The sequence below is a fragment of the Dipodomys merriami genome, unplaced genomic scaffold (genome assembly GCF_024711535.1).
Source record: "Dipodomys merriami isolate MVZ:Mamm:240054 unplaced genomic scaffold, mDipMer1.0.p SCAF_361, whole genome shotgun sequence".
In the NCBI taxonomy this organism is placed as follows: Eukaryota; Metazoa; Chordata; class Mammalia; order Rodentia; family Heteromyidae; genus Dipodomys; species Dipodomys merriami.
The window spans coordinates 237,328-259,177 of record NW_027205171.1 but is presented as its reverse complement, the minus strand read 5'-3'; the positions used below and the strand labels follow the sequence as shown (position 1 = coordinate 259,177).

The 21,850-nt window shown below is 37.5% G+C and overlaps 1 non-coding gene across 1 annotated transcript; it reads left to right on the top strand.

Moving 5' to 3' along the window:
* The first annotated feature begins 18,595 nt into the window (after positions 1-18,595).
* Positions 18,596-18,759, top strand: LOC138804411 (U1 spliceosomal RNA). Its single transcript, XR_011365253.1, has one exon. It is a non-coding gene; the product is annotated as a U1 spliceosomal RNA (small nuclear RNA).
* Positions 18,760-21,850: the final 3,091 nt, after the last annotated feature.

Below are 21,850 nucleotides of genomic sequence, written 5' to 3'. Positions count from 1 at the left end.
GAAAATATAAGTTTTATTTAGATAGTGATGAGGATGGAGATTAGCTGCTGGGGAAGGTATTACTTACATTCTATTCTAAGGCCCCAACCACAATCCCTGAAGATGCTCCTATCCTAGCCAGGCCAATGAAGTGGCCACTGCCAGTTTTTGCAGCAGAAAAAGAAGTGCTATTCTGACAACCAGAGGATTATATTGGCCTGACATCTGTGGCTCAAGCTTGTGATCCTAATTACTCAGGAGACTGAGATGTGAAGATCCAAGTCAGGACAAGCAGCAAAATCCCTGAGACACTAATCTCCAGTTAAACACCACAAATAGGAAATGGAGTTGTGCTTCAAGTACAAAGGCTCCACGAGAGCACTCAGGCTCTGAATTTACCCTCAGGTGCAGAATACACACACACACACACACACACACACACACACACACACACACACACACACACATACACACACACACAGCTAACTATATATTAGAAAATAGTCATATATCAACATTTAATGCTCACAAATGTTAACTTCCACTGAATTTCACATTCTCTTAAAAGGGACAATCTTCTTGGCAGAATGTCCTTCATTTTTAAAAAGAATTTATAGCCAAGGAGTTCCGGGAAGATGGTGGAGGAGAAGGTGGAGGCAAAACAAGCTCTCGCATAGAAAGCAGTTTTAGTGTTCCAGTGAACAGTCCTAAGCCAGAGAATCACACCAAGTGTGCCATCACAGTACAGAGAGTTAGGCCAGAGAGGGAAAATCCAGGCAAGCAGACAGATCTGAGCACTTGCCAGCAGTCGCTCCTGCGGCTGCAGCGGCAACAGCCATAGCCGCCATTCCTGCAACACAGAGAGTTAAGGACAAAGGAGATTCTACTCAACACCAGCAAGAACCGACAAGGAGCAGACATCTTCATCCTGCAGGTCGTAGACCAGAGGCAACCCAGGAACCAAGACTGGGCGTGAGTAGAAGCCTGACATCCTCACTCTTTCTCAGGGAGCAGAGGAGGCAAAGCCACCCCTTCCCCCCCACTACCAGAGATCTCCATCTTTGATGCTGACAAACACCCGGCTGAGCTGCCAGCTCCAACTAAGGCCTTGGAAGAAAACTATAGACATTTAGCAGGTCACAGAAACAAACCTGACCTGCCAGACTCAGCTACAGCCAGGGAAAAGTCACCCAGCTCAGGACCGTCAGCCCCAGGAGTGGCTTTCTTCACTGGGTAAACAGAGTCAGAGGCTGCCCCTCCCTTTAGCAGCCTTGACAATCAATTGAAATTCGGTAAACATAAACTCTGAGAATGGCTCCAGGCTAGGCTCTGTGAGTTTCTCACAAGCTAGCCCACCAGGGAAAAGCTATTGTTCTCTCAAAGGCCTCAACTCTACCCAGAATCTAGCCTTATCACAGCATCTCCAAACTTGAGGAAACAGACATCTCCCTCTTTTGTTACTTAAAGCAGATCTCCCCCACCCCCCATTGAACTAACCTGGGAAGAGGATCACAAAATCCTGGGTAAAGCAGAAAATTTTTCTGCCTGCTCAAACATACTGACTTAAGAAACCAACCCAACCACAGGACAATCAAATACCATAAGCAGACCAGAGACTCCAACAAGAGGCTGGTTACAGACACAAGGGAGATACATGATCTTCCCACCCCTCCCAAAAAAATCAAAGAACATTTTTTTGTACATTTTATGAAAAAATATTTTTCTAAAACTTTTTAAAAAATTTTTACCTTTTGAAAAATGTTTCCTAGTAACTTTTTTTCTTCCTCTTATAATTTTTATTTTAGGGGTATATGTGTGTGTGTGTGTGTGTGCCTTTTTCTTTCTTTTTTTTTCTTTAAAAAAAATTATTTTGGGGGACTGGGAAGGTGGCTCAGTAGTAGAGCGCTTGCCTTTCATGCCCGAGGCCCTGGGTTCGATTCCTCAGCACCACATAAACAAAAAGGAAAGAGCCAGAAGTGGCACTGTGGCTCAAGTGGTAGAGCAGTAGCCTGCAGCTGAAGAGCTGAGGGACAGCGTTCAGGCCCCATGACTGAATACACCCCCAAAAATATTTTTTTTGTTTAGCTCTACTGAACTTTTGATTTTGTTTTCTTTCTTTCTCATTCTTTGAACATTTCCTTCTCTTTCGTTCTTCTTTGTGTGACATAATTGCTGTTCTGCACATCCTCAAATGTACACATAATCGATTAGTAGACCTTATCCCCCATTGTGTGCACACTTAATCCAGATATTTATTACTCAATTCAAAACCTCTTAGACTTAATTTCTTTAATAGCAGTACTACCTCTTTATACCTATATAATATTTTAAATATTTTTAAGTTTTTAATGTCTCCTTTATATCCCCTTCTCTCATTATATCTACTTTCTTCTCTGAATATTTCATTTTCAATTTTGCATATTTTTTTTTCGATCGTGGGGCTTGAACTCTGGTCCTGGGCGCTGTCCCTCAGCTCTTCAGCTCAAGGCGAGCACTCTACCACTTGAGCTACAGTGCCACTTCCGGTTTTCTGGTGGTTTACTGGAGATAGGAGTCTCAGGGTCTCTCTTGCCCGGGCTGGCTTTGAACTGTGATGCTCAGATCTGCCTCCTGAGTAGCTAGCATTACAGGCATGAGCCACCACGGCCCGGCTGGTTTTTTTGCACAATTTTGCACAATTTTGCATTATTTTTGCACAATTTTGGATAATTTTGCATGTTTTTTGCATAATTTTGCAAATTTTTTGCACATTTTTTTGCACAATTTTTGGCATTATTTTTTGCACAATTTTGCATAATTTTTGCACAATTTTGCATAAATTTTAAGCATTGCACTTTCTATTTTTTAATTTTTGCTTTTCTATTTTTTCTTGTCTTTTTTCTCTTTCTCGTTCTACTTTTTTCTCTCTCTCAACTATCATCCTAACCAACCTATTTCCCGCTTTGAGATTAAAACTTAGTTACATTAACTTTCCCTGTGCGTTCCCACATCCCTCTATTCCTATTTTTACCCACATCTCTCCCTAAATCTAATAATTTCTAGTTTGCCAAATTCGTCTTTGCGGTTCATAGCCCATTAATATATAGTTGTTTGATATTGAATAGATATATCTGTTGAATTAGATTGTATCTGCAGACTTTTGACTGCAACTACAGACTTTTGTTGATACTTGCCTTAAGATAGTGTTCTAGCACAAAACCGGTGTTATTTTCATCCCAAAAAGGCAGAGTAAGCAGGAAAAACACAAGAAAAATGGCAAGTCAAGGAATCTCAACTCCCACTCATGATAATCAGAGGACAGAACAGATAATGAATAATCCAGAGGAGAGTTCCCAAATAGCTCTACATACACTGCTGGCAAACATGGTAAATGAAAAGATTGACAACCTAAAAAAGGACTCTGAGCGTGATAGGGAGAGAGAGAAGGCAAACAAAAGGTCAATGCAGTAAAAGATTGAAAACCTCCAAAGGAATTTGTATGAGTGTGAGAGGGAGAGAGAGGAGGCAATCCAAAAGTTTATACAGGAATAATATAAGCATGAAGAAGCTACTCAGAACCGGATACAGGATTTGCGTGAGCAGCTCAAGAATACTCAAAGAGAAAGGCAGGAATGGCATGAACAGGATGAGAACACTCAAAGAGAACTACAGGAATGGCATGAATGGGAGGAAGCTAAGCAAAGAGTAATTCAGGAATTGAGAGGACAGGATGAGAACACACAAAGATCACTAAAGGCATTCATGGGATCCATTAACAAAGAGCTGAAGGAAGACAGGGAGACCACAAAGGGAATGCTGAATGGAATCCAACAGAAGGAATTGGAGCCCAGGTAACCATAACCAATCAACTAAGTGATTTGAGAATAAACACTGAACACCAAATTAAGGAAATAAAGAAGTTCATACAAGATCTAAAACAAAGCTTCAACAAAGAATTTGAAGCCATCAAAGCTGACCAATTAGAAGAAAAAGAAATTAAAAAAACAAAGTAGAAAGTCTTGACAGCAGGTTAGAACATGCAGAGGATCGAATCTTGAGGATTGAAGACAGCCTAGATATTATAGAGAAAGAACATACAACCATCCAAGACAAGTCCAAGAAATATGATAGATCTATTCAACACTTGGAAGACACCATCAGAGAGCCTAATCTAAGGATAATAGGTGTAGCGGAGCACCTAGAAACAGAAGTTAATGGTCTAGGAAATTTGTTTAACAGGATCCTAGCAGAGAACTTCCCAAACATGCAAAAATATAGGCCTATTCAAATACAAGAAGCTTTTACAACTTCAAATAGACCAGACCAGAATAGGACATCCCATGGTCACATTATAATCCACACAGAATCAATTCAGATCAAGAAAAAGATCCTTAAAGCTGTCAAGGAGAAAAGATCAATCACGTATAAGGTGAAACCAATTAGAATCACCTCAGATTTCTCAGCAGAGACAAAGCAAGAAGAGCCTGGAATGATGTATGCCATGCCCTAAAGACAAACAACTATCAACCAAGAATACTGTATCCAGCTAAACTCTCCTTCATAACTGAAGGCCAAATAAAAACTTTCCATAGAAAAGAAAAATTGAAACAATATATCTCCACCAATCCAGCCCTACAAAAGATTTTTAAAGATGTCCTACACATAGAAAACCAACAAGACCACAATAAATGCCAGGAAACCACACCCAAACTGAGAATCCAAGAACCATAGGAAGAACACAGTAGCTGCAGCCCCAAGAAGGTGGATTAAATGGCAGGAATACCCAAATAGTTCTCAGTCTTATCTCTCAACATTAACGGGCTTAACTCTCCAATTAAGCGACATAGAATGTCTAGTTGGATTAAAAAGCAAGATCCTTCTATATGCTGCCTTCAGGAGTCACATCTTGCCCATAAAATTAAACATATTTTCAATGTTAAAGGCTGAAACAAAATCTACCAAGCGAACGGTCCCCATAAACTAGCGGGAGTTGCAATACTAATATCAGATAAAATAGACTTCAAATTAAAATTCATGAGAAGAGACAAAGAAGGTTGCTACTTACTAATTAATGGACCCCTCATTCAGGAGGATATTACAATTCTAAATATCTATTCGCTAAACAATGGAGCACCCAAATTTATCCAAGAAATAGTACTTTCCCTCAATTCCCACATAGATCCAAAGACATTAATTTTTGGGGATATTAACATACCAATTTCCCCACCAGATAGTTCAACTTGCAAAAACTCAACAGAGAAACCGCAGATCTAAACAATTGCATAGATCAATTAAATTTAACAGAATTCTACCAAATATTTCACCCAACAGCATCAGAATACATGTTTTTCTCAACAGCACATGGAACATATTCTAAAGTAGACCCCATTTTAGGTCACAAAGCAAACTTGTCCAAATTCAGAAACATTGAACTTATACCCTGCATTCTCTCAGACCACAAGGGAATAAAATTAGAAGTCAACACCAAAAGCCACCAAAGAAATTCCGGTAACACATGGAGGCTGAACAACACACTGCTGAATCACGAGTGGGTCATGGAAGAGATTAGAAAGGATATTCAAATGTTCATTATATTCAACAAAAATGAACACACAAATTACCAGCTCCCCTGGAACACAGCAAAGGCAGTACTCTGGGGCAAGTTTATAGCTCTGAGTTCCTACATCAACAAATTGAAGAGATCTGAAACCAACAATTTAATGAGACATGTGAACCTCCTTGAAAAAGAGCAGCAAGATAAACCCCAATCCAGTAGATGGAAAGAAATACTTAAAATTAAATCAGAATTAAATGAGTTAGAATCCAAAAAAAAAAAAAAAAAACTATAGAAAGAATCAACAAAACAAAGAATCGGTTTTTTGAAAAAATAACAAAATTGACAGACCCTTAGCAAATCTTATCAGAAAAAGAAGAGAACACACCCAAATAAATAAACTCAGAGATGAGAATGGAATCATCATCACAGAAACAACCAAGATTCTGAACATTATAAGAAATAATTCTCAAAACCTTATGCTAATAATTTTGAGAACTTGGCATAAATGTACCGTTTCCTAGCAAATATTGACATGCCAAAACTAAACCAAGATGAGTTAAACCATCTTAACAGGCCCATGTAAAGCATTGAAATAAAAACAGCAATAAGAGACCTCCCATCTAAGAACAGCCCAGGATCAGATGGTTTTACAGCAGAATTCTACAAGGCCTTCAAAGCAGAGCTCATACCAATACTCCTCCAACTCTTCAATGAAATTAAAAGAGAAAGTTCACCGAACACATTCTATGAAGCCATCATAACCCTCATCCCAACACCAGGAAGGGACACATCAAAGAAATAGAACTACAGATGCATTTCTTTGATGAACATTGATGCAAATTTATTCATCCAAAAAAAATCAAACACCACTGTGAAGACTCAGGGTCTATGTTGTGGGGGCAGAGTGATGCAGGCTCCAGCCTCACGACTGTGTTTGGTATTAGGAAAGCTCTTGGCATGAAGGGCTAGAGAAGGAAAATCTTCTCTCTCCCTGTCTCAAAACACATGTCACAGACTCCTGGGAGCTGAGGAAGTAGTTCTTCTGCTTGCTTAAGCAAGGATGAACTGCTGGTCAAGCATTTTCCTGAGATTGGCATAGTGGTTTGAGCTTGCTCTAACATAGTTTAGATAATAATATACCAAGACATTGTCTCATAGGTCAAGTAAAAATGTATCTGTTGAAATTTTTTGTTTGAATGTCTTCTGACCAAATCTTGGCAAAGATCATGCTTGCTTGTCTTTAAATACCCACTAACAATAAAGCACAGCCTGCAGGGGCAATTGCTGTTTGCACTCTGCATCCTTAATCAGAATCTTGTACTAATTTGGCATAGAATATTTTTTAGTGCTACAATCAATTAATTTCATTTTTAGGAAAAATGGCAGAAAGGAATGTACCTGAAGATATAGTTTAAGTTTTCTCTTTTGATTAATTAAGAACTTTATGTTTAATTTCACCTAAGTTATTGTGAGAAATACCAAGACATGAGATCCAGTTTCTGCCAATAATTAGATTAAATTAAAAGGAAAGTTCCTCTGTTTGCAGTAACAATTGCAATATGACATATAAAAATGCGGTGAACAGATTTGTGTCGTGGTGTAGTTAGCTATATTTATGTAGTGTTATAGAATTTTAATAAATTTCTTCAAGCACAAGGAAAATTTTAATACATGTTAATGTTTTATACACAGCAAAGAAAATACCAGTTTGTAGTCAACAAATGTTCTCATTTTTCAATTTGTGTGTGTGTGTGTGTGTGTGTGTGTGTGTGTGTGTGTGTGTGTGCTCATACTTGGGCTTCAACATGGGGTATTGTGCCATACCACAATTTCGGTGTTTTTTTTTTTTTTATTGCTGCTTGAGATCCTTTTGAATCTAGATCCTCAGATCTCAGATTCCTATGCAGCTGCGATCACAGGTGTGAGCCACCAGCATTCTGAATGATGCTTTTGTCATGTTGTGTTTGCTTAGCATGAAAGGGTTCAATTACTCAGTACCACATAAAGAGAAAAACCTGGAAATGCTGTTGTGGCTCAAGTGGGATGGTACTAGCCTTTAGCAAAACAGAAGCTCAGAGACAGTGCCCAGGCCCTTAGTTCATGCCCCAGGACTGTCAAAAATAAAAAGAGAGAATTTGTCAATAATGGATGAGGGAGGGATCCAGAGTCCAAATTCATCACTGAATTTTTCCTCCTCTATTTCAAAATCAAGACATCATTCTCAGAGAAACAATGGGGCAAAAAGATGATCCAGAAAGAACATATCTTATGAAGTAATACTAGAATTTCTTAGTGCAACAGTCTGTAGAGATAATCCATTAAGTATAATTGTGTCTTGCAGTACAACAAGAGCTCATTTAATAGCACAAGTGATACCTGGAGATTTTGTGTGGGTGCTGTTCCTGAAACTTGATCATTGCCTAATTGCTATTCCTATTTTTTCCCTCAAGACTAGTACTCTATTACTTAAGCCACAGATCCACTTGTGGTTTTTTGGTGTTTAAATGAAGGTAAGAGTGTCATGGACTTTTCCTGGCTCACCTGGCTTCAAAATATGATCCTCAAATCTCAGCATTCTGAAGAGGTAGGATTACAGCTGTGACTCACTAGCACCCAGAGAAGCAATTTTTGGAGTGAAAGGAATTAAGAATACAGATCATCCAGGAAGATTCACCCGAAGTACTAAATATATCATCATGACCAATTTCGAGCATACACACACATGCATCTCGGTGTTCTGCATCATCTTTCCCAAAAGAATAGTGCCTTCTAAGTGGCAAATTGTGGTGTCACAGGCCTGTAATCCCAGCTACTGAGAGGCAGAGGTATAGGAGGATTGGGTTCTGAGGTTATCTTGAGTGAAGTTAGCACAAGACCCTATATGAAAAGCAAACTGTAAAAGATAAAAGGGTTGGAGCCCTGCAGGGCTCAAGTGGTAAAATATCGACCTAGTAAGTGAAAGGCCCTCAGTTCTATGGAAAGAAAAACTATAGCATCTCAGTCCATTTTGTCATGTTTTAACAAAAACATTGAAGCTGTATAATTCATAAGGAATAAGATGTCTATTTCACTCACAATAGTGGTGGCTGGAAACTCTAAATAGCATGATAGTGCATAGGACAAGGCCCCTAGGTGTATCACATCATGTAGGATCTCAGATATCCTTCTTCATTTCTCCTGCCCTGTGATGGGCCTAGGGTCTGAAATCAGAGGTTGGGTGCTGTCCCTGAGCTTGTTCAACTCAAGGCTAGCACTCTCTCACTTGAAACACAGTTCCACTTCCTGTCTTTTCTGAGTAGTTTGTTGGAGATGAGTGTCAGAAAGTTTCCTGCTTGGGGCTTGCTTCACATCTCAGCCTAATGAAGCAGCTAGAATTATAGATGTGAGCTACCCATGTCTAGCTTACATGCCACAGTTTTGAAAACAAAATTCAATTAGGCACTACTGGCTAAGGCCTATAATCCTAGTGACTTAGAAGGCTGAGATCTGGAGAATGGTGGTTCAAAGCCAGCCCAGGCAGAAATGCCTACAACTTCATCTTCTACAAAGCACCGCAGGGCTTGAGCTGAGATTAAGGTGGTAGAGTGCCAGCTAAGCAAGCAAGTTGAGACCCAGATTTCAAACCAATTATGTGCAAATACAAAACAAAATAAAGCAACCCTCCAGCCTATAAAAATTAAAATAGTGGGCTGAGAATGTAGTTCAGTGGTAAAGTTCTTGGCTTGCAGGCATGAGGCCCTGTGTTTGATAGCTCAGCACCACATAAGCAGAAAAGGCCAGAAGTAGAACTGTGACTCAAGTGGTAGAGCATTAGCCTTGAGCTAAAGAGCTCAGGGATAAGTCCCATGCCCAGTGTTCAGGCCCCATGACTAAAAAAATCATTAAAATAGTACAGTAGTCCAATAGTTAAATAAAGGTCATTAAGTAATGGCTTGAAAATAAAAAAAAAAATACTCTCCATAAATCAAAACCTTCTACAAAATAATTTAAATGTCCTTTATTTTTTATTTTTTGAGTCCGGTCATGGGGCCTGAACTCTGGGCGTGGGTGCTGTCTCTCAGCTCTTCAGCTCAAGGCTAGTGCTCTACCACTTCAGCCACAACACCACTTCCGGCTTTTTTCTTTTTGATTATGTGGTACTGAGGAATCGAACCCAGGGCCTCAGGCATGCAAGGCAAGTTCTATACCATTGAGCCACCTTCCCAGCCCCTTAAATGTCCTTTTAGACATGTTTTCTTTTTTTTCCAGCATGTCATGGGATTTGAATTCTGGGTCTGGGAACTGTCTATGAGCACATCAGCTCAAGGCTAATGCTCTGCCACATGAACCACAGAGCCACTTCCAGTTTTCTGGCAGTTATTTGGATAAGAGGGTCTCACTGCATTATAGGCATGCACAAGGTAGGCTTTTCTTGTTTGCTTTAAGTTCAGAGAGCCATGTTTTTATTATGTAATTCAATACATTTTTTCCTACAACAAAATCACAAGAAAAAGTCATCTAATAGAGGCATTCTTGGTTAAAGGCATCCTAGATGGTAATCTCCAAACTCTGATGACATATTTCACTCTTGGTTTTGACATCCTTTTGCCTTCTTCTCCAATCATTTTTTAAAATTGAACTCATGGCTTGAGATCTGTCTTTGCTTTCTTTTATCCCCCCCCTCAAAGTTAGTGCTTTACCACATGAGTCACAGCTCCTCTTCTAGATGTTTGGTGGTTAATTGGAGACAATTGATCCATTATCCTCAGATCTCACCATCTGAGCAGCTAGGTTTACCCAATGAAGTTATAGACAAAGCCATCACAGTGTCAATACCCTTGAAGATATAACATACATCCTATGAACAAGGACATTCTCAACATCATCTCAGCACAACCACTAAACTCAGAGATTTTAAAAAGCAATACATTACTACTGTCCACATTTCCCTCAAACTACATTATCACATACTGCATCTGACTATTAAGTCTCACTGGTTGCCTAGAACTGCCTACAGCATTTTCTGCTTTCCACAGCAACCACAAATAAAGTATAAAGTGTATCCTTGACCCCCTAAAAGATATCTTGTCTTTCTGTAGTAAAATTCCAATCCATACTGGGTCTGAGGCTATATAATTGATCGGCCATCACTACAGTTAATTTCACCTTTTCTTGACTTTCATGTTAACAGAATTATACAGTAATATGTCATTATTGTGACTGGATTCTTCTAATCAGCTTTTTTTGAGATATAATTTTATTGTCATTAATATTTAGGTTTGATGTGGCATGCTCGACTATAGATTTTTTTTCCCTTTATCTAATTTCTGGTTCTATGCACTCAAACAAGCACCATACTAGAGCAACTGCACACACACTTGCACACACACACACAAATGATATATGTATAACACATACTAATATATAGTATGTTAGTATATAATATATTATATATAATGTATTATACAATATATCCTATAATGTATATATAGTATATACTATATGCAATACATATGTATATTATATATGCATTATATAATATACTATATTATATATACTATAGTATATATGAAACATTATGTACACTATTATATATTGTATATCATATAACAGTGCATATTACATAATTATGTATTACATATAATATATTACATGTAATATAATATACAACTTATACAATATAATATATAATGAGTAATATATAATATAATAGGAATTACATAATATATATATAAAATTTATATTATGTATTATATATGGTTCATAGCATAGAAAACATATTGTATATGGTTTATATAATATATTATGCTTTATATTATATACAATATATTGTATATTATAAATCATATTATATATTATACAATTATGCATTTTATATATAGTATACACTCTATAGTACATATATAGTATACACAATATGATATATTTCACATAATACATAATATAATATATACACTATACACTATATTATATATCATATGTATCATAATATACATAATAATACATATAATTTATAATATATACAACTATAAAATATAATATATATTACAATATGTAACATATATAATATACATACATATACAATAGTGTTAAAATGACTTGTACTGGTGGCTCACACCTGTAGTCATAGCTACCCAGGAGGCTTAGATCTAAGGATTGTGGTTCAAAGCCAGCTTTGGGAGGGAAGTCCATGAGATTCTTATTTCCAATTAACCACTAAAAAATTGGAAGTGAAGCTGTGGCTCAAAGAGGTACAGTGCTTGCATTACAAAATGTGTTTAGGAGCAGTACAAGGCCCAGAGTTCAAGTCCAACAACCAAAGGGAGGACTAACATCTCACAGTCTTTCCTGCCTGGGCTAGTTTCAAATTGTAATCTTTTGTTCTCAGACTCCTGAGTAATTAGTTTTACTAGATTGAGCCTCCAATTCTGGATTCTGGTTGTTTTTTTATATTCTAATTATCTCCTGTTATTTATGGCTATATTCAGTTTAGCTAACAGTGTTTTGCAGTCAGAAATGAGTTTTTTTTTTTACCTTTTATTCAAGTCCAAATAGTATCACAACCAACAGTAGCAGCAGTCATTTCCAGCTAGCTTCTCTATTCTTAGTTCTGTTGGCTCTTTGATGATGTCTTTCCTTTCCAGTTTAACAAAGTATCTCTGATCCTTTCATTTCCCAAAATATTCCTGGACCTTTTCAGTGAAGAATGATACATAGCAATCAACCTCTGGGTGATAGGCAGTGTTTTCATACAGCCCTGCCTCACTTTCTGGGGTCCTGCATGAACATTTCTTGAATTGCTCTGCTCAACTCAACTATTAATGACAAGAGAAAGAGTATCAACACACATTTTAGTGGCTCCACGCTTTAGTGCACTCAAGCAGGCCTGGAATGATCTTGCCTGGACATCAGCCATTTGTACATGCACAAGTCATCTATTCCTAAGTAGCCCACTTATCTTGATAGTATATATTTCAATGTCCTTAACAATAGCTATATATTTTGTTGTTTTCTATTCTTCAAAAGTTTTTATTTTCCAGAATCACCTGTGGCTAATATTTTATTATTCCCCAAGACTTTGTGGACCTTTTCTTGCTGGATTCTTTAGCCTACTTCATACATGCCAAGCTTATTCAACTATCATTTATGTATATGAAAAACTTGCAAATACCTATTTCCAATCAAAACTCCTTGTATACACTTCTGATCCTTAAAATCTTGTTAAACAGGAATTATCTCCTTATATTAAGATATTAGTATATAAGTAAAATTAGGAAAATAAAGGAATATCATCAATAAATATAACTTACTATTGCTATAGTAATGTTAACCATTAATTAATACAGTGTAGATCCTTTTAATTTATTACAGCGCTGAAGGGAATTGAAATTAACTTTTTGTGTGCCACTTGAGCTCAGGAATTTGCTTCTAATTCTACCTTTGCCCTCAAGGCTGGTGCTCTACTACTTGTCACAGCTCCACTTTCCCATTCATTTAGGGGATTAATTAGAAATATGTGTCTCACAGACTTTCCTCCCTGGGCTGGATTAGAAACTTGACGCTCAATCTCAGTCTCTGAGGCAACCAGTAATATAGGCATGAATCATTAATGCCTAGGTTTTATGAGAGTGAAAGGTACTGATTTGAATCCCAGTACACAAAAACAAAAACAACAAGATGGCATTAAGTACACTGAGAGAAAATTAAATCAAACAAAATTATATGTGGGTTTCTGGGTGAAGGAAATCTGAGAATTATTATCACTATTATCTTTTCTGAATTTTTAAAATCAGAAATTAGGGTTGAAGGCATGGCTCAGTTGGTAGAACTAGATAGTGAGCAAAAGGCAGTCAGATACTGAATTGAATTGTTTCTTAAGTGTAAAATGCCTCCAGGAGACTCCTGTAGGAGTTTATGGTTCAATGTGATGACTGCTGTTGAGGAAAAACTGAAAATGCTCAGACAGATTGAAAATTTTAGATTTACGTGATGACCATATACATAGCAGATCATAGCATCTGTAATTCGATACTACATGAAGTGGACTGCATTAATGACGTAAAAACTGTTGTACACATTAATACTCCTCATAAAAATATCTTGCTTCACATTCTTTCTCTGGATAGTTGATTCATTTTTCCACCAAATGCTACTAAGTATATACAGTCTTTCAACAACTCCAAAAAAGTTACTTTATCACTTAAATTTAGAATATTGTTATTTTTTGTCTATTTTAGAGAATCAAAATAACTTTTATTTTGTTCTTTTAGTATTTATTTTGTTGAGACATATTTTCACAAAAAAAGATGGGAAAACCCTTAGCAGATCACATGATCTAAATACAGGTAACATAGTTGGGCACAAGTGGGTCATTCCTATAATACTAAAGAGGCTAGGATCTGAGAATTGTGAGTGACCTTAGCTCTAACTAACCTTAGCTCTACCTAATAACCAACAAAGATGAAAGTAGAGCTATGGCAAGTGGTAGAGCACTAGCTTAAATTAAAAACAAAGGAAAACAAACAAAAAGAGGACTGGCACACGCAAGAAAATCTAAGTGACAAAATAGAGAGTTTCTGGGCATCACATCAACTTCCTAATGGGATGTGCACATGGGAATTTAAAATATTTTTGTTTTTAAAATAGATTAAAAATTTTAATCACAATGAAGAATTTTCATATGGTCAAACAAGTACTAAATCAGGGAATGAGTATAGCTCACTTTATGTTGTCATGGGCAGAAATACTTTGCGTTTGGGTTTGAAAACCCTATTACAGTTTCTTTTTGCCATGGCATCATTTTGGTTCAAGGTAAAATACTTGGCCTAAGGAACATTTATGGTTAGGATATGAAATCTCTTCATAAATCACTGCAATTGAGGACTGATTCCTATTGTGTGTAAATTCTTCATGCATGTCACTCAATGATAAAGTCCCATAAGATTGCACCTTCATTCACTCATACACTTTCAACAAAACATAAGCTGTCTACCTAGAATGATGGATACCTTTAGTGTGGAATGTAGCTTGCAAGGGAACAGAGGAATTGTAGGGGAGACTTCAGACCACAGCAACTCACTTTGGCTGAATTGGTGTCCTTGATGAGAATGTTGATGCCAAAGGCTTCACCACTAAGCTTTTCAAAGGAGATGCTGTAGGACAATCCCTTCCCCTCCATAGCTATATGAAGTGAAGCAAGTTCTGTCTCCTCCTATTCCTATGGCAGAAAGAAAGCTCATCAGTTTTCAATAACTTAAGGATTTGTTTTCAGAGTATGACTATCAGACTAGAAGAATCAAAAAACAATTTGAAGTATTCCAATACACTGGAATAAACTATTCTTTCCATCCTATACACAGTTATAGGGAGATTAAAAGAGATATACTTAATTGTATGATAATTTATAAGAAACAACAAAATTACTTTAAACATTTTTCTGGGACATCAAAGTTCTAATCTGAAAAGAGAATGTTCCTAAGGCAAAAAAAGAATTCTAACTCGTAGCACACCCCCACTCCCAACATTATTTTTTGGTCATTCAGCTTTATCAGCAGATACATGAGAGGGTCTAGAATATTAAACAGCTTCAGCATTAAGACAAATAAATCATATCTAATATATTAGATCATAACCTAATCATCACTGCTTTTGGAAAGCCTTTATTTCTCGAGATTCCTATACTTTCCTTCAATGTATCTGTCTAGCATTCTCTTCTTTTTTCTTGTCCTGGTGTCTGAGCTTTTATTCAACGTTAGTGCTCCACCACATGAATCACAGTGTCACTTCCAGATATTTCTGAGATCAATTGGATTGCAGGTGTGAGCCATCGGTGCTCAGGCATTCTCAGAAGTAGGGCTGTGACTCTAAGTAGTAAAGCACTAGCTTTGAGCAAAAGAGCTCAGGGACAGGGTCCAGGGCCTGAGTTATAGCCATATATCCAGTCAGATAAGTTGATGTTAGGCGAAACCTCAAGATAAGGAATCAAATGGTTTTTCTTTCTTGCTATTATTTCTAACATATTTATAAGATGATTTTTTTTGTTGCTTTGTAGGAAGGGAAAAAAATTTGTTTAAATAGGGATACAGGTGGACCCATTGCAACAATGGGATGTCATGTCAAAAACGAAATTTTCAACTTTGGTGCAAGGGAGGGGGGAGTAGATGGGAAGGGATGGTAAGGGGAAACAAAGGAGGAAGGAATAATGCTTGATAAGAAATATACTCATTATCTTGGTCATGTAATTGTAACCCCTCTGTACGGTATTTTCACAATAAAAAAAGTGAAAAAGAAAAATAAGAGAACAAAGAGGTAGAATCTTTAAGACATGATCGTGAGGAGAACTCTGCCCTCATAGACAGATGACCTCATTATGAAAATGATCTTGTTTCAAAACAAATACTGTCTTACTTTCTCATTCTCTCATTCATGCTTTTTTGCCTTTCTACCATCCTTCATGGGGAGACACAGCAAAAAGACCTCAGTTACATATGTAAACACCATGCTCTAGTGCTCTGTTTGACATTTCTTTGCGATGAGAATAACAAAGACAAGGTTGATTTTGAATAGAAGAGAAAAAGAACAGAATGTATTAATCAAAGATCAGGACACTGAACAAAATACCTGTGTACAATGAAAAATATCTGCTCTATCATTGCTTTAGAGGTCAGGGGAGTTTATAGATAAATAGTTTCTCCTAGATACTCTAATTTATCACTTGCTACTACTGCTTTCATGGATCTCTGGGTACACAGCACACCACGAGTGCAGTGACTGACTTAGAACTTTTCTAACACCTACTTTTAATTCATTAGGATTAAAGTGAAAGAAAATCCCCACATATTTGTTTAAAAAAATGGTGCATAGCCTTACCTAATGACATGGGAGGCAGTGGTGGACCCCAGAATAATGTGTACACAGTCTTCTTATGATATACCCTGGAAACCTGTGGAAGTGGAAGATGGTGCAGAACAAAGAGGGAGATTTAAATGATAAAAAGAAATAGTGGAAAATAGACAATATTTTACAAAATAAGTTTATTACAAACTCAGTTATTCATAGAAAAAAGTCACTTAAGAACCTTCTTTAGTTCATTGCAAAAAAGCACTTAATATATGAGGTAAGATGAAATATACAAAAACTAGCACTAAATATACATTACCTAGAAAACATTGTCAGTTCTCATTCATCTGGCCAGTGTGGGATTTCTTTTATTTATTTATTTATTTATTTATTTTTGTCAGTCGAGGGACTAGGACTCTGTCTGACTTGAGCTCTTCAGATCAAGGTTAGTGCTCTACTACTTGAGCCACAGTGCCATTTCTAGTTTTCTTAGTGGTTTATTGGAGATAAAAGTCCCATGAATTTTCCTGCCTGTGCTAGCTTTTAACTGCAATCCTCGGATATCATCCTCCTGAGGAGCTAGGATTACAGACGTGAGCCACTACCTCCTGGTTTAAGATTATTTTTCTTATCTGTCCCTGGAAGCAGCCATTTCAAAATTGTCTAACACTGCTGTAGCATTCTTGAAGTATAAATATTATGACAAGTAGAAATCAAAGAAGCTAATTGTACCTGTCAAGACAGTCAGTGACAATTATTTCAAGTTATTGCTTGGACATATATCATCACTATTCAAATGTGTTCTTAATTTGACAAGATTTGAGTACAGACCGATTTTCCAAGCTGACTTTTCTAGTGATGTGTGTCAGTAAGGCATGCTTTAGACAAAATCACTATACTGTATGGATTAAAATACAAAGTATCTTGTAAGTTTGGCTTTAGAACTCTAAGTCATTGACTGAACTAGCTCTGTCATTATTTTTATGATTCATAGGAATCATTCTAGACAATGAATCAGATTTTCTCCAGATAAGACACAGAATAAAGTATAACACTTGGGTACCGAAAAACAAAGTAATATCATTTTCACAATTACTTAACATTATTAGTGTTAGTCCTGAAAATTCAACTCATAAAATGTTAGTAATAGAACTACTTAGCAATTTTGTGATGATACAGAGATATTTAAACCTATATAGTTTTAAGTTGTTTACCACTCTGGGAAGTTTCCCATACTTGTTCTTTTTTAAATTAAAAGAAGATACTTGAAAACTTAAAAAAAAAAAGTAAGGTGGATGCCAATGTCTCATCCTGTAATCATAAGCTGATAAGATCATGGTTGGAATCCAGTCGAAGAGGGAAAGCCAATGAGACCTTATCTCTAAATAACCACCAAAAAGACAGAACCGGACCTGTGGTTGAAGTGGCAGAGCACTAGGCTTGAGCACAAAAGGTCAGAGATAGTGTCCAGGGCCAAAGTTCAAGCCCTGAAAAAATATCCCCTCACCAAACACAAAATCATATCCAGTGCTGGGATTCAGCTTAGCAGCTTACCATGCATGAATTTTGCTCCCTAAAACAAGGAAAGGGAGGGATTGGGTGAGGGAAGAGAGAGGGAGGGAGAAAAGGAGAGGGAGACATAACTGCATATAGAAAAGTGGGTACCTCTGCATAATAAATGATATTCACTAGGGTACATGGTCACGCAAACATTTTCTGTAAAGGAAGAGTGTAACTACCTCCATGCCTTGGGAGCTACATGATATGCCGTAAGTATTCCATTCTTCTATGGCAGTGTCACAGGGGACACAGATATAATGAATTCATTAAAACTTTACTAACATTCACTGAAACTTGAATTCTATTTTTATTTGAAATATGGCTAGTGTAACTGTGTGTCTGAATTTTTAATTTTATGTAATTTTGCTTACTGTAGGTATTGTCACTTACAGCTTTGTGGCTGGCTAATCAGCTGAGTAGAACAAGTTTGGCCTCTGATGAAGTCTTAGAGAACCTCTAGTGTAATCCAGGAATACAAGCCATGTAAGTCACTCAGCTTTTTGGTAGTCACAGTAAGAAACAGTAAAATAAGAAAATAAAAACTAAAATTAAAAACACCAAAGGAGCTTTAATCAAAATTCAGCAAAATTTATCTAGTATTTAAAGCTTAATCCTCAGATTTCAGCATTCTGAGTAGCTAGTATTACAAATGTGAACTACTCTCATGTGTTTGTTAGTTTTTAAAATACCAAGTCAGCATTGTTACTTACCTGGCAGGGGAGATGCCATGATCATGAAGATGGTTTTCCCAGGGAAATATTTATCTATCACATTCCAGATGTGATGACTCCTGTGATTTCCTCAAATGTGAGAAATTCGACTGCATAATTTGTGGTAGTGGAGGACTGTGTTAGTGTTCTACCCTGGATAACTAACTAGATAGATAGATAGATAGATAGATAGATAGATAGATAGATAGATAGATAGATAGATAGATAGATAGATAGATAGATAGATAGATAGATAGATAGATAGATAGATAGATAGATAGATAGATAGATAGCATTGTATTTTATATTGGCCTCATCTCCTTTCCTGCACTCAGCAGTCACTTGGTCCTAAGGACTACTGTAAAGGATGAGGTACTTCTAGGCCTACGTTGTAGTTGCTAGGAACTACAAGGAGTAGATAAATCAGCTAGAACTCACCATGAGAAAATAAATGAGGAAGTTGGGTGCAGGTGGCTTACACATGTAATCCTAACTACTCAAGAGGCTGAAATCTGAGGATTGCAGTTCAAAGCCAGCCCAGGTAGGAAAGCTCATGAGATTCTTATCCTAAGTTAACCACCAGAAAACCAGAAGTGTGCTCTGGCTCAAGTGGTAGAGCACTTCATTTGTCCTGAAGAGGTCAGGGACAGCACCTAGAGTTCAAGTCCCATGACTTACAAAAAAATAAAAAGAAAGAAAGCAAATGGGTGACCAGAGCCAATGGCTCATACCTGTAATTCTAGCTAGTCAGAAGGCTGAGATCTGAGGATCAAGGTTCAACACGAGCCTGGGCAGGAAAATCTATGAGATTCTTATTCCCAATTAACTACTGAAAACCATAAGGGACAATGTAACTCAAAGCGGTAGAGCACTAGACTTGAGCACAAAAGACCAGGGACAGGATCCAGGTCCTGAGTTCAAGCCCACAACCCACAAAAAAAAAGAAGAAGAAAGAAGAAAAAGGAATGAGAAGACACCTTAATGAAATAGCTAGGCAAGTTCAATATACAGAATAACTCCTCCCTTCCTTCTTTTCTTCCTTCTATTCCTTCACATCCTTTGCCCTTCTATCCTAGAATTTAAACTCAGAGTCCCATGATTTTAGGTAGATACTCTACCTGATGAACCATACACCTGCTGTTTTTTTTTTTGCTTTAGTCATTTTTTTCTTTTTTTTAGTGGGGGATGGGGAGGTCCAGTTATGGGGCCTGAACTCTGGGTCTGGGCGCTGTGCCTCCGTTCTTCAGCTCAAGGCTAGCGCTCTACCACTTGAGCCTCAGCGCCACTTCCAGCTCTTTTCTTTTTGCTTATGTGGTGCTGAGGAATCGAACCCAGGGACTCAGGCATGCAAGGCAAGAGCTCTAACACTGAGCCACCTTCCCAGCCCTCATTTTTCTTCTGTTGGTTATGTGACTTGAATTCTGTGCCTGGGTGTTGTCCCTGAGTTGTTCAGCTCAAGTCGAGGGCTCTACTGTTTGAGCCACAGTACCACTTCTCATTTTCTAGTGGTTTATTGGAGATAAGAGTCTCATTGTGCTGCCTGGGATGGCTTTGATCTGTGATCTTCAGATCTCACCTCCTGCATAGCTAATTACAGGCATGAGCCACCTGTGCCCGGCTCGGCTTTAGCCATTTTTGTGGTAGGGTTTTAAGTCTATGACCAGGCCAGCATGGACCACAATCTTTCTTTTTACCTTTTCTGAGTATATGAAATAAGAAATAAAATACATTGGGTTCAAATATTCATTGAGATCCAATATTTTGAATGTTTCCAGGGCTAACATCAAATCATAATCCTCCCTGTATCAGCCAAGACCCAGCAGATAGCATTAAAAGTGTGAGGTCCCAAACCTGGCTCAAATTTCTGATGACTAAAACATCTGAAGAAAATTTTTTATTGTGAAAATATTGTACAGAGGGGTTACAATTACATGGGCAAGATAGTGAGTACATTTCTTATCGAGCATTGTAGCCTCCTACTTTGTTTACCCTTCCCATCACTTCCCATCCTCCCCCCCTCCCTTATATAATCCTCCCCCCCCAGTTGTAAAGTTAGTTTTTGACATGACAAATTGTACTTCTCATTGTTGCAACAGGTCCACCTGTATCCTTATTTAAACGACTTGTTTTTCCCCTGTCCTCTATAAATTATACCGACATCAAATACAGTGAAAGCATGGGTTATACCGTGGGGGAGGGACATACAAAGAACAAAGAAATAATCTTATAATTGCCTTAGAAACAAATGCATGAAAGAAAAAAAAACATTTAAAATACATATCTTAGGGTTCATTTTCCTAACATCACCTTATCTGACCTTTTCTGCTTGAATCATACATATACTAGATATTGCAAATAAGGGAAATCATGGGACCTATATTTCTTTGGGCTTGGCTTACTTCACGTAATATAATTTTTTTCCAAGTCTTTCCATTTCCTAACAAAGGGGCAATGTCATTCTTTCTGATGGAGGCATAGAATTCCATTGTGTATATATACCACATTTTCTTGAACCATTCATCTACTGAGGGGCATCTGGGTTGGTTCCAGATCTCAGCTATGGTAAATAATGCTGCAATAAACATAGTTGTGATGGTAGCTTTAGTGTGGTATTGTTTGTAGACATTTGGGTAAATGCCCAAAAGTGGGACTGCTGGGTCATATGGGAGCTCTACGTGGAGACTTTTGAGGAACCTCCATACTGCTTTCCAAAGTGGCTGAACAAGTTTATACTCCCACCAACAATGAAGTAAGGTTCCCTTCTGTCCACAACCCTCCAGCATCTGTTGTTATTCGAGTTCTTGATTTTTGCCATTCTAACTGGGGAGAGATGGTATCTCAATGTTGTTTTGATTTGCATTTTGTTTTATGGCTAGGGATGTTGAGCATTTCTACATGTGTCTATTGGCCATCCTTCTTTCTTCTTCAGAGAAGTTTCTCTTTAAGTCATTAGCCCACTTATTTATTGGGCAGTTGTTTCTTTGAGGATTTGTTGTTGGGGCATTTAATTTTTTGAGTTCCAAGTATATTTTAGATATGAGACCATTGTGCGTTGTATGGCTAGTGAAGATCTTCTCCCAATCCTTGGGCTTTCTATTGATCTTGCTAGCTATGTCCTATGCTATGCAGGAGCTCTGCAACTTCATGCAATCCCATTTGTCCAACCTTTTTTGATTTGTTGTGTTTCCAGGTCTCTATTAAGAAAATTTCGGGCCTGACCCAAGGAGACAAAGGGTTTCTCCTATTC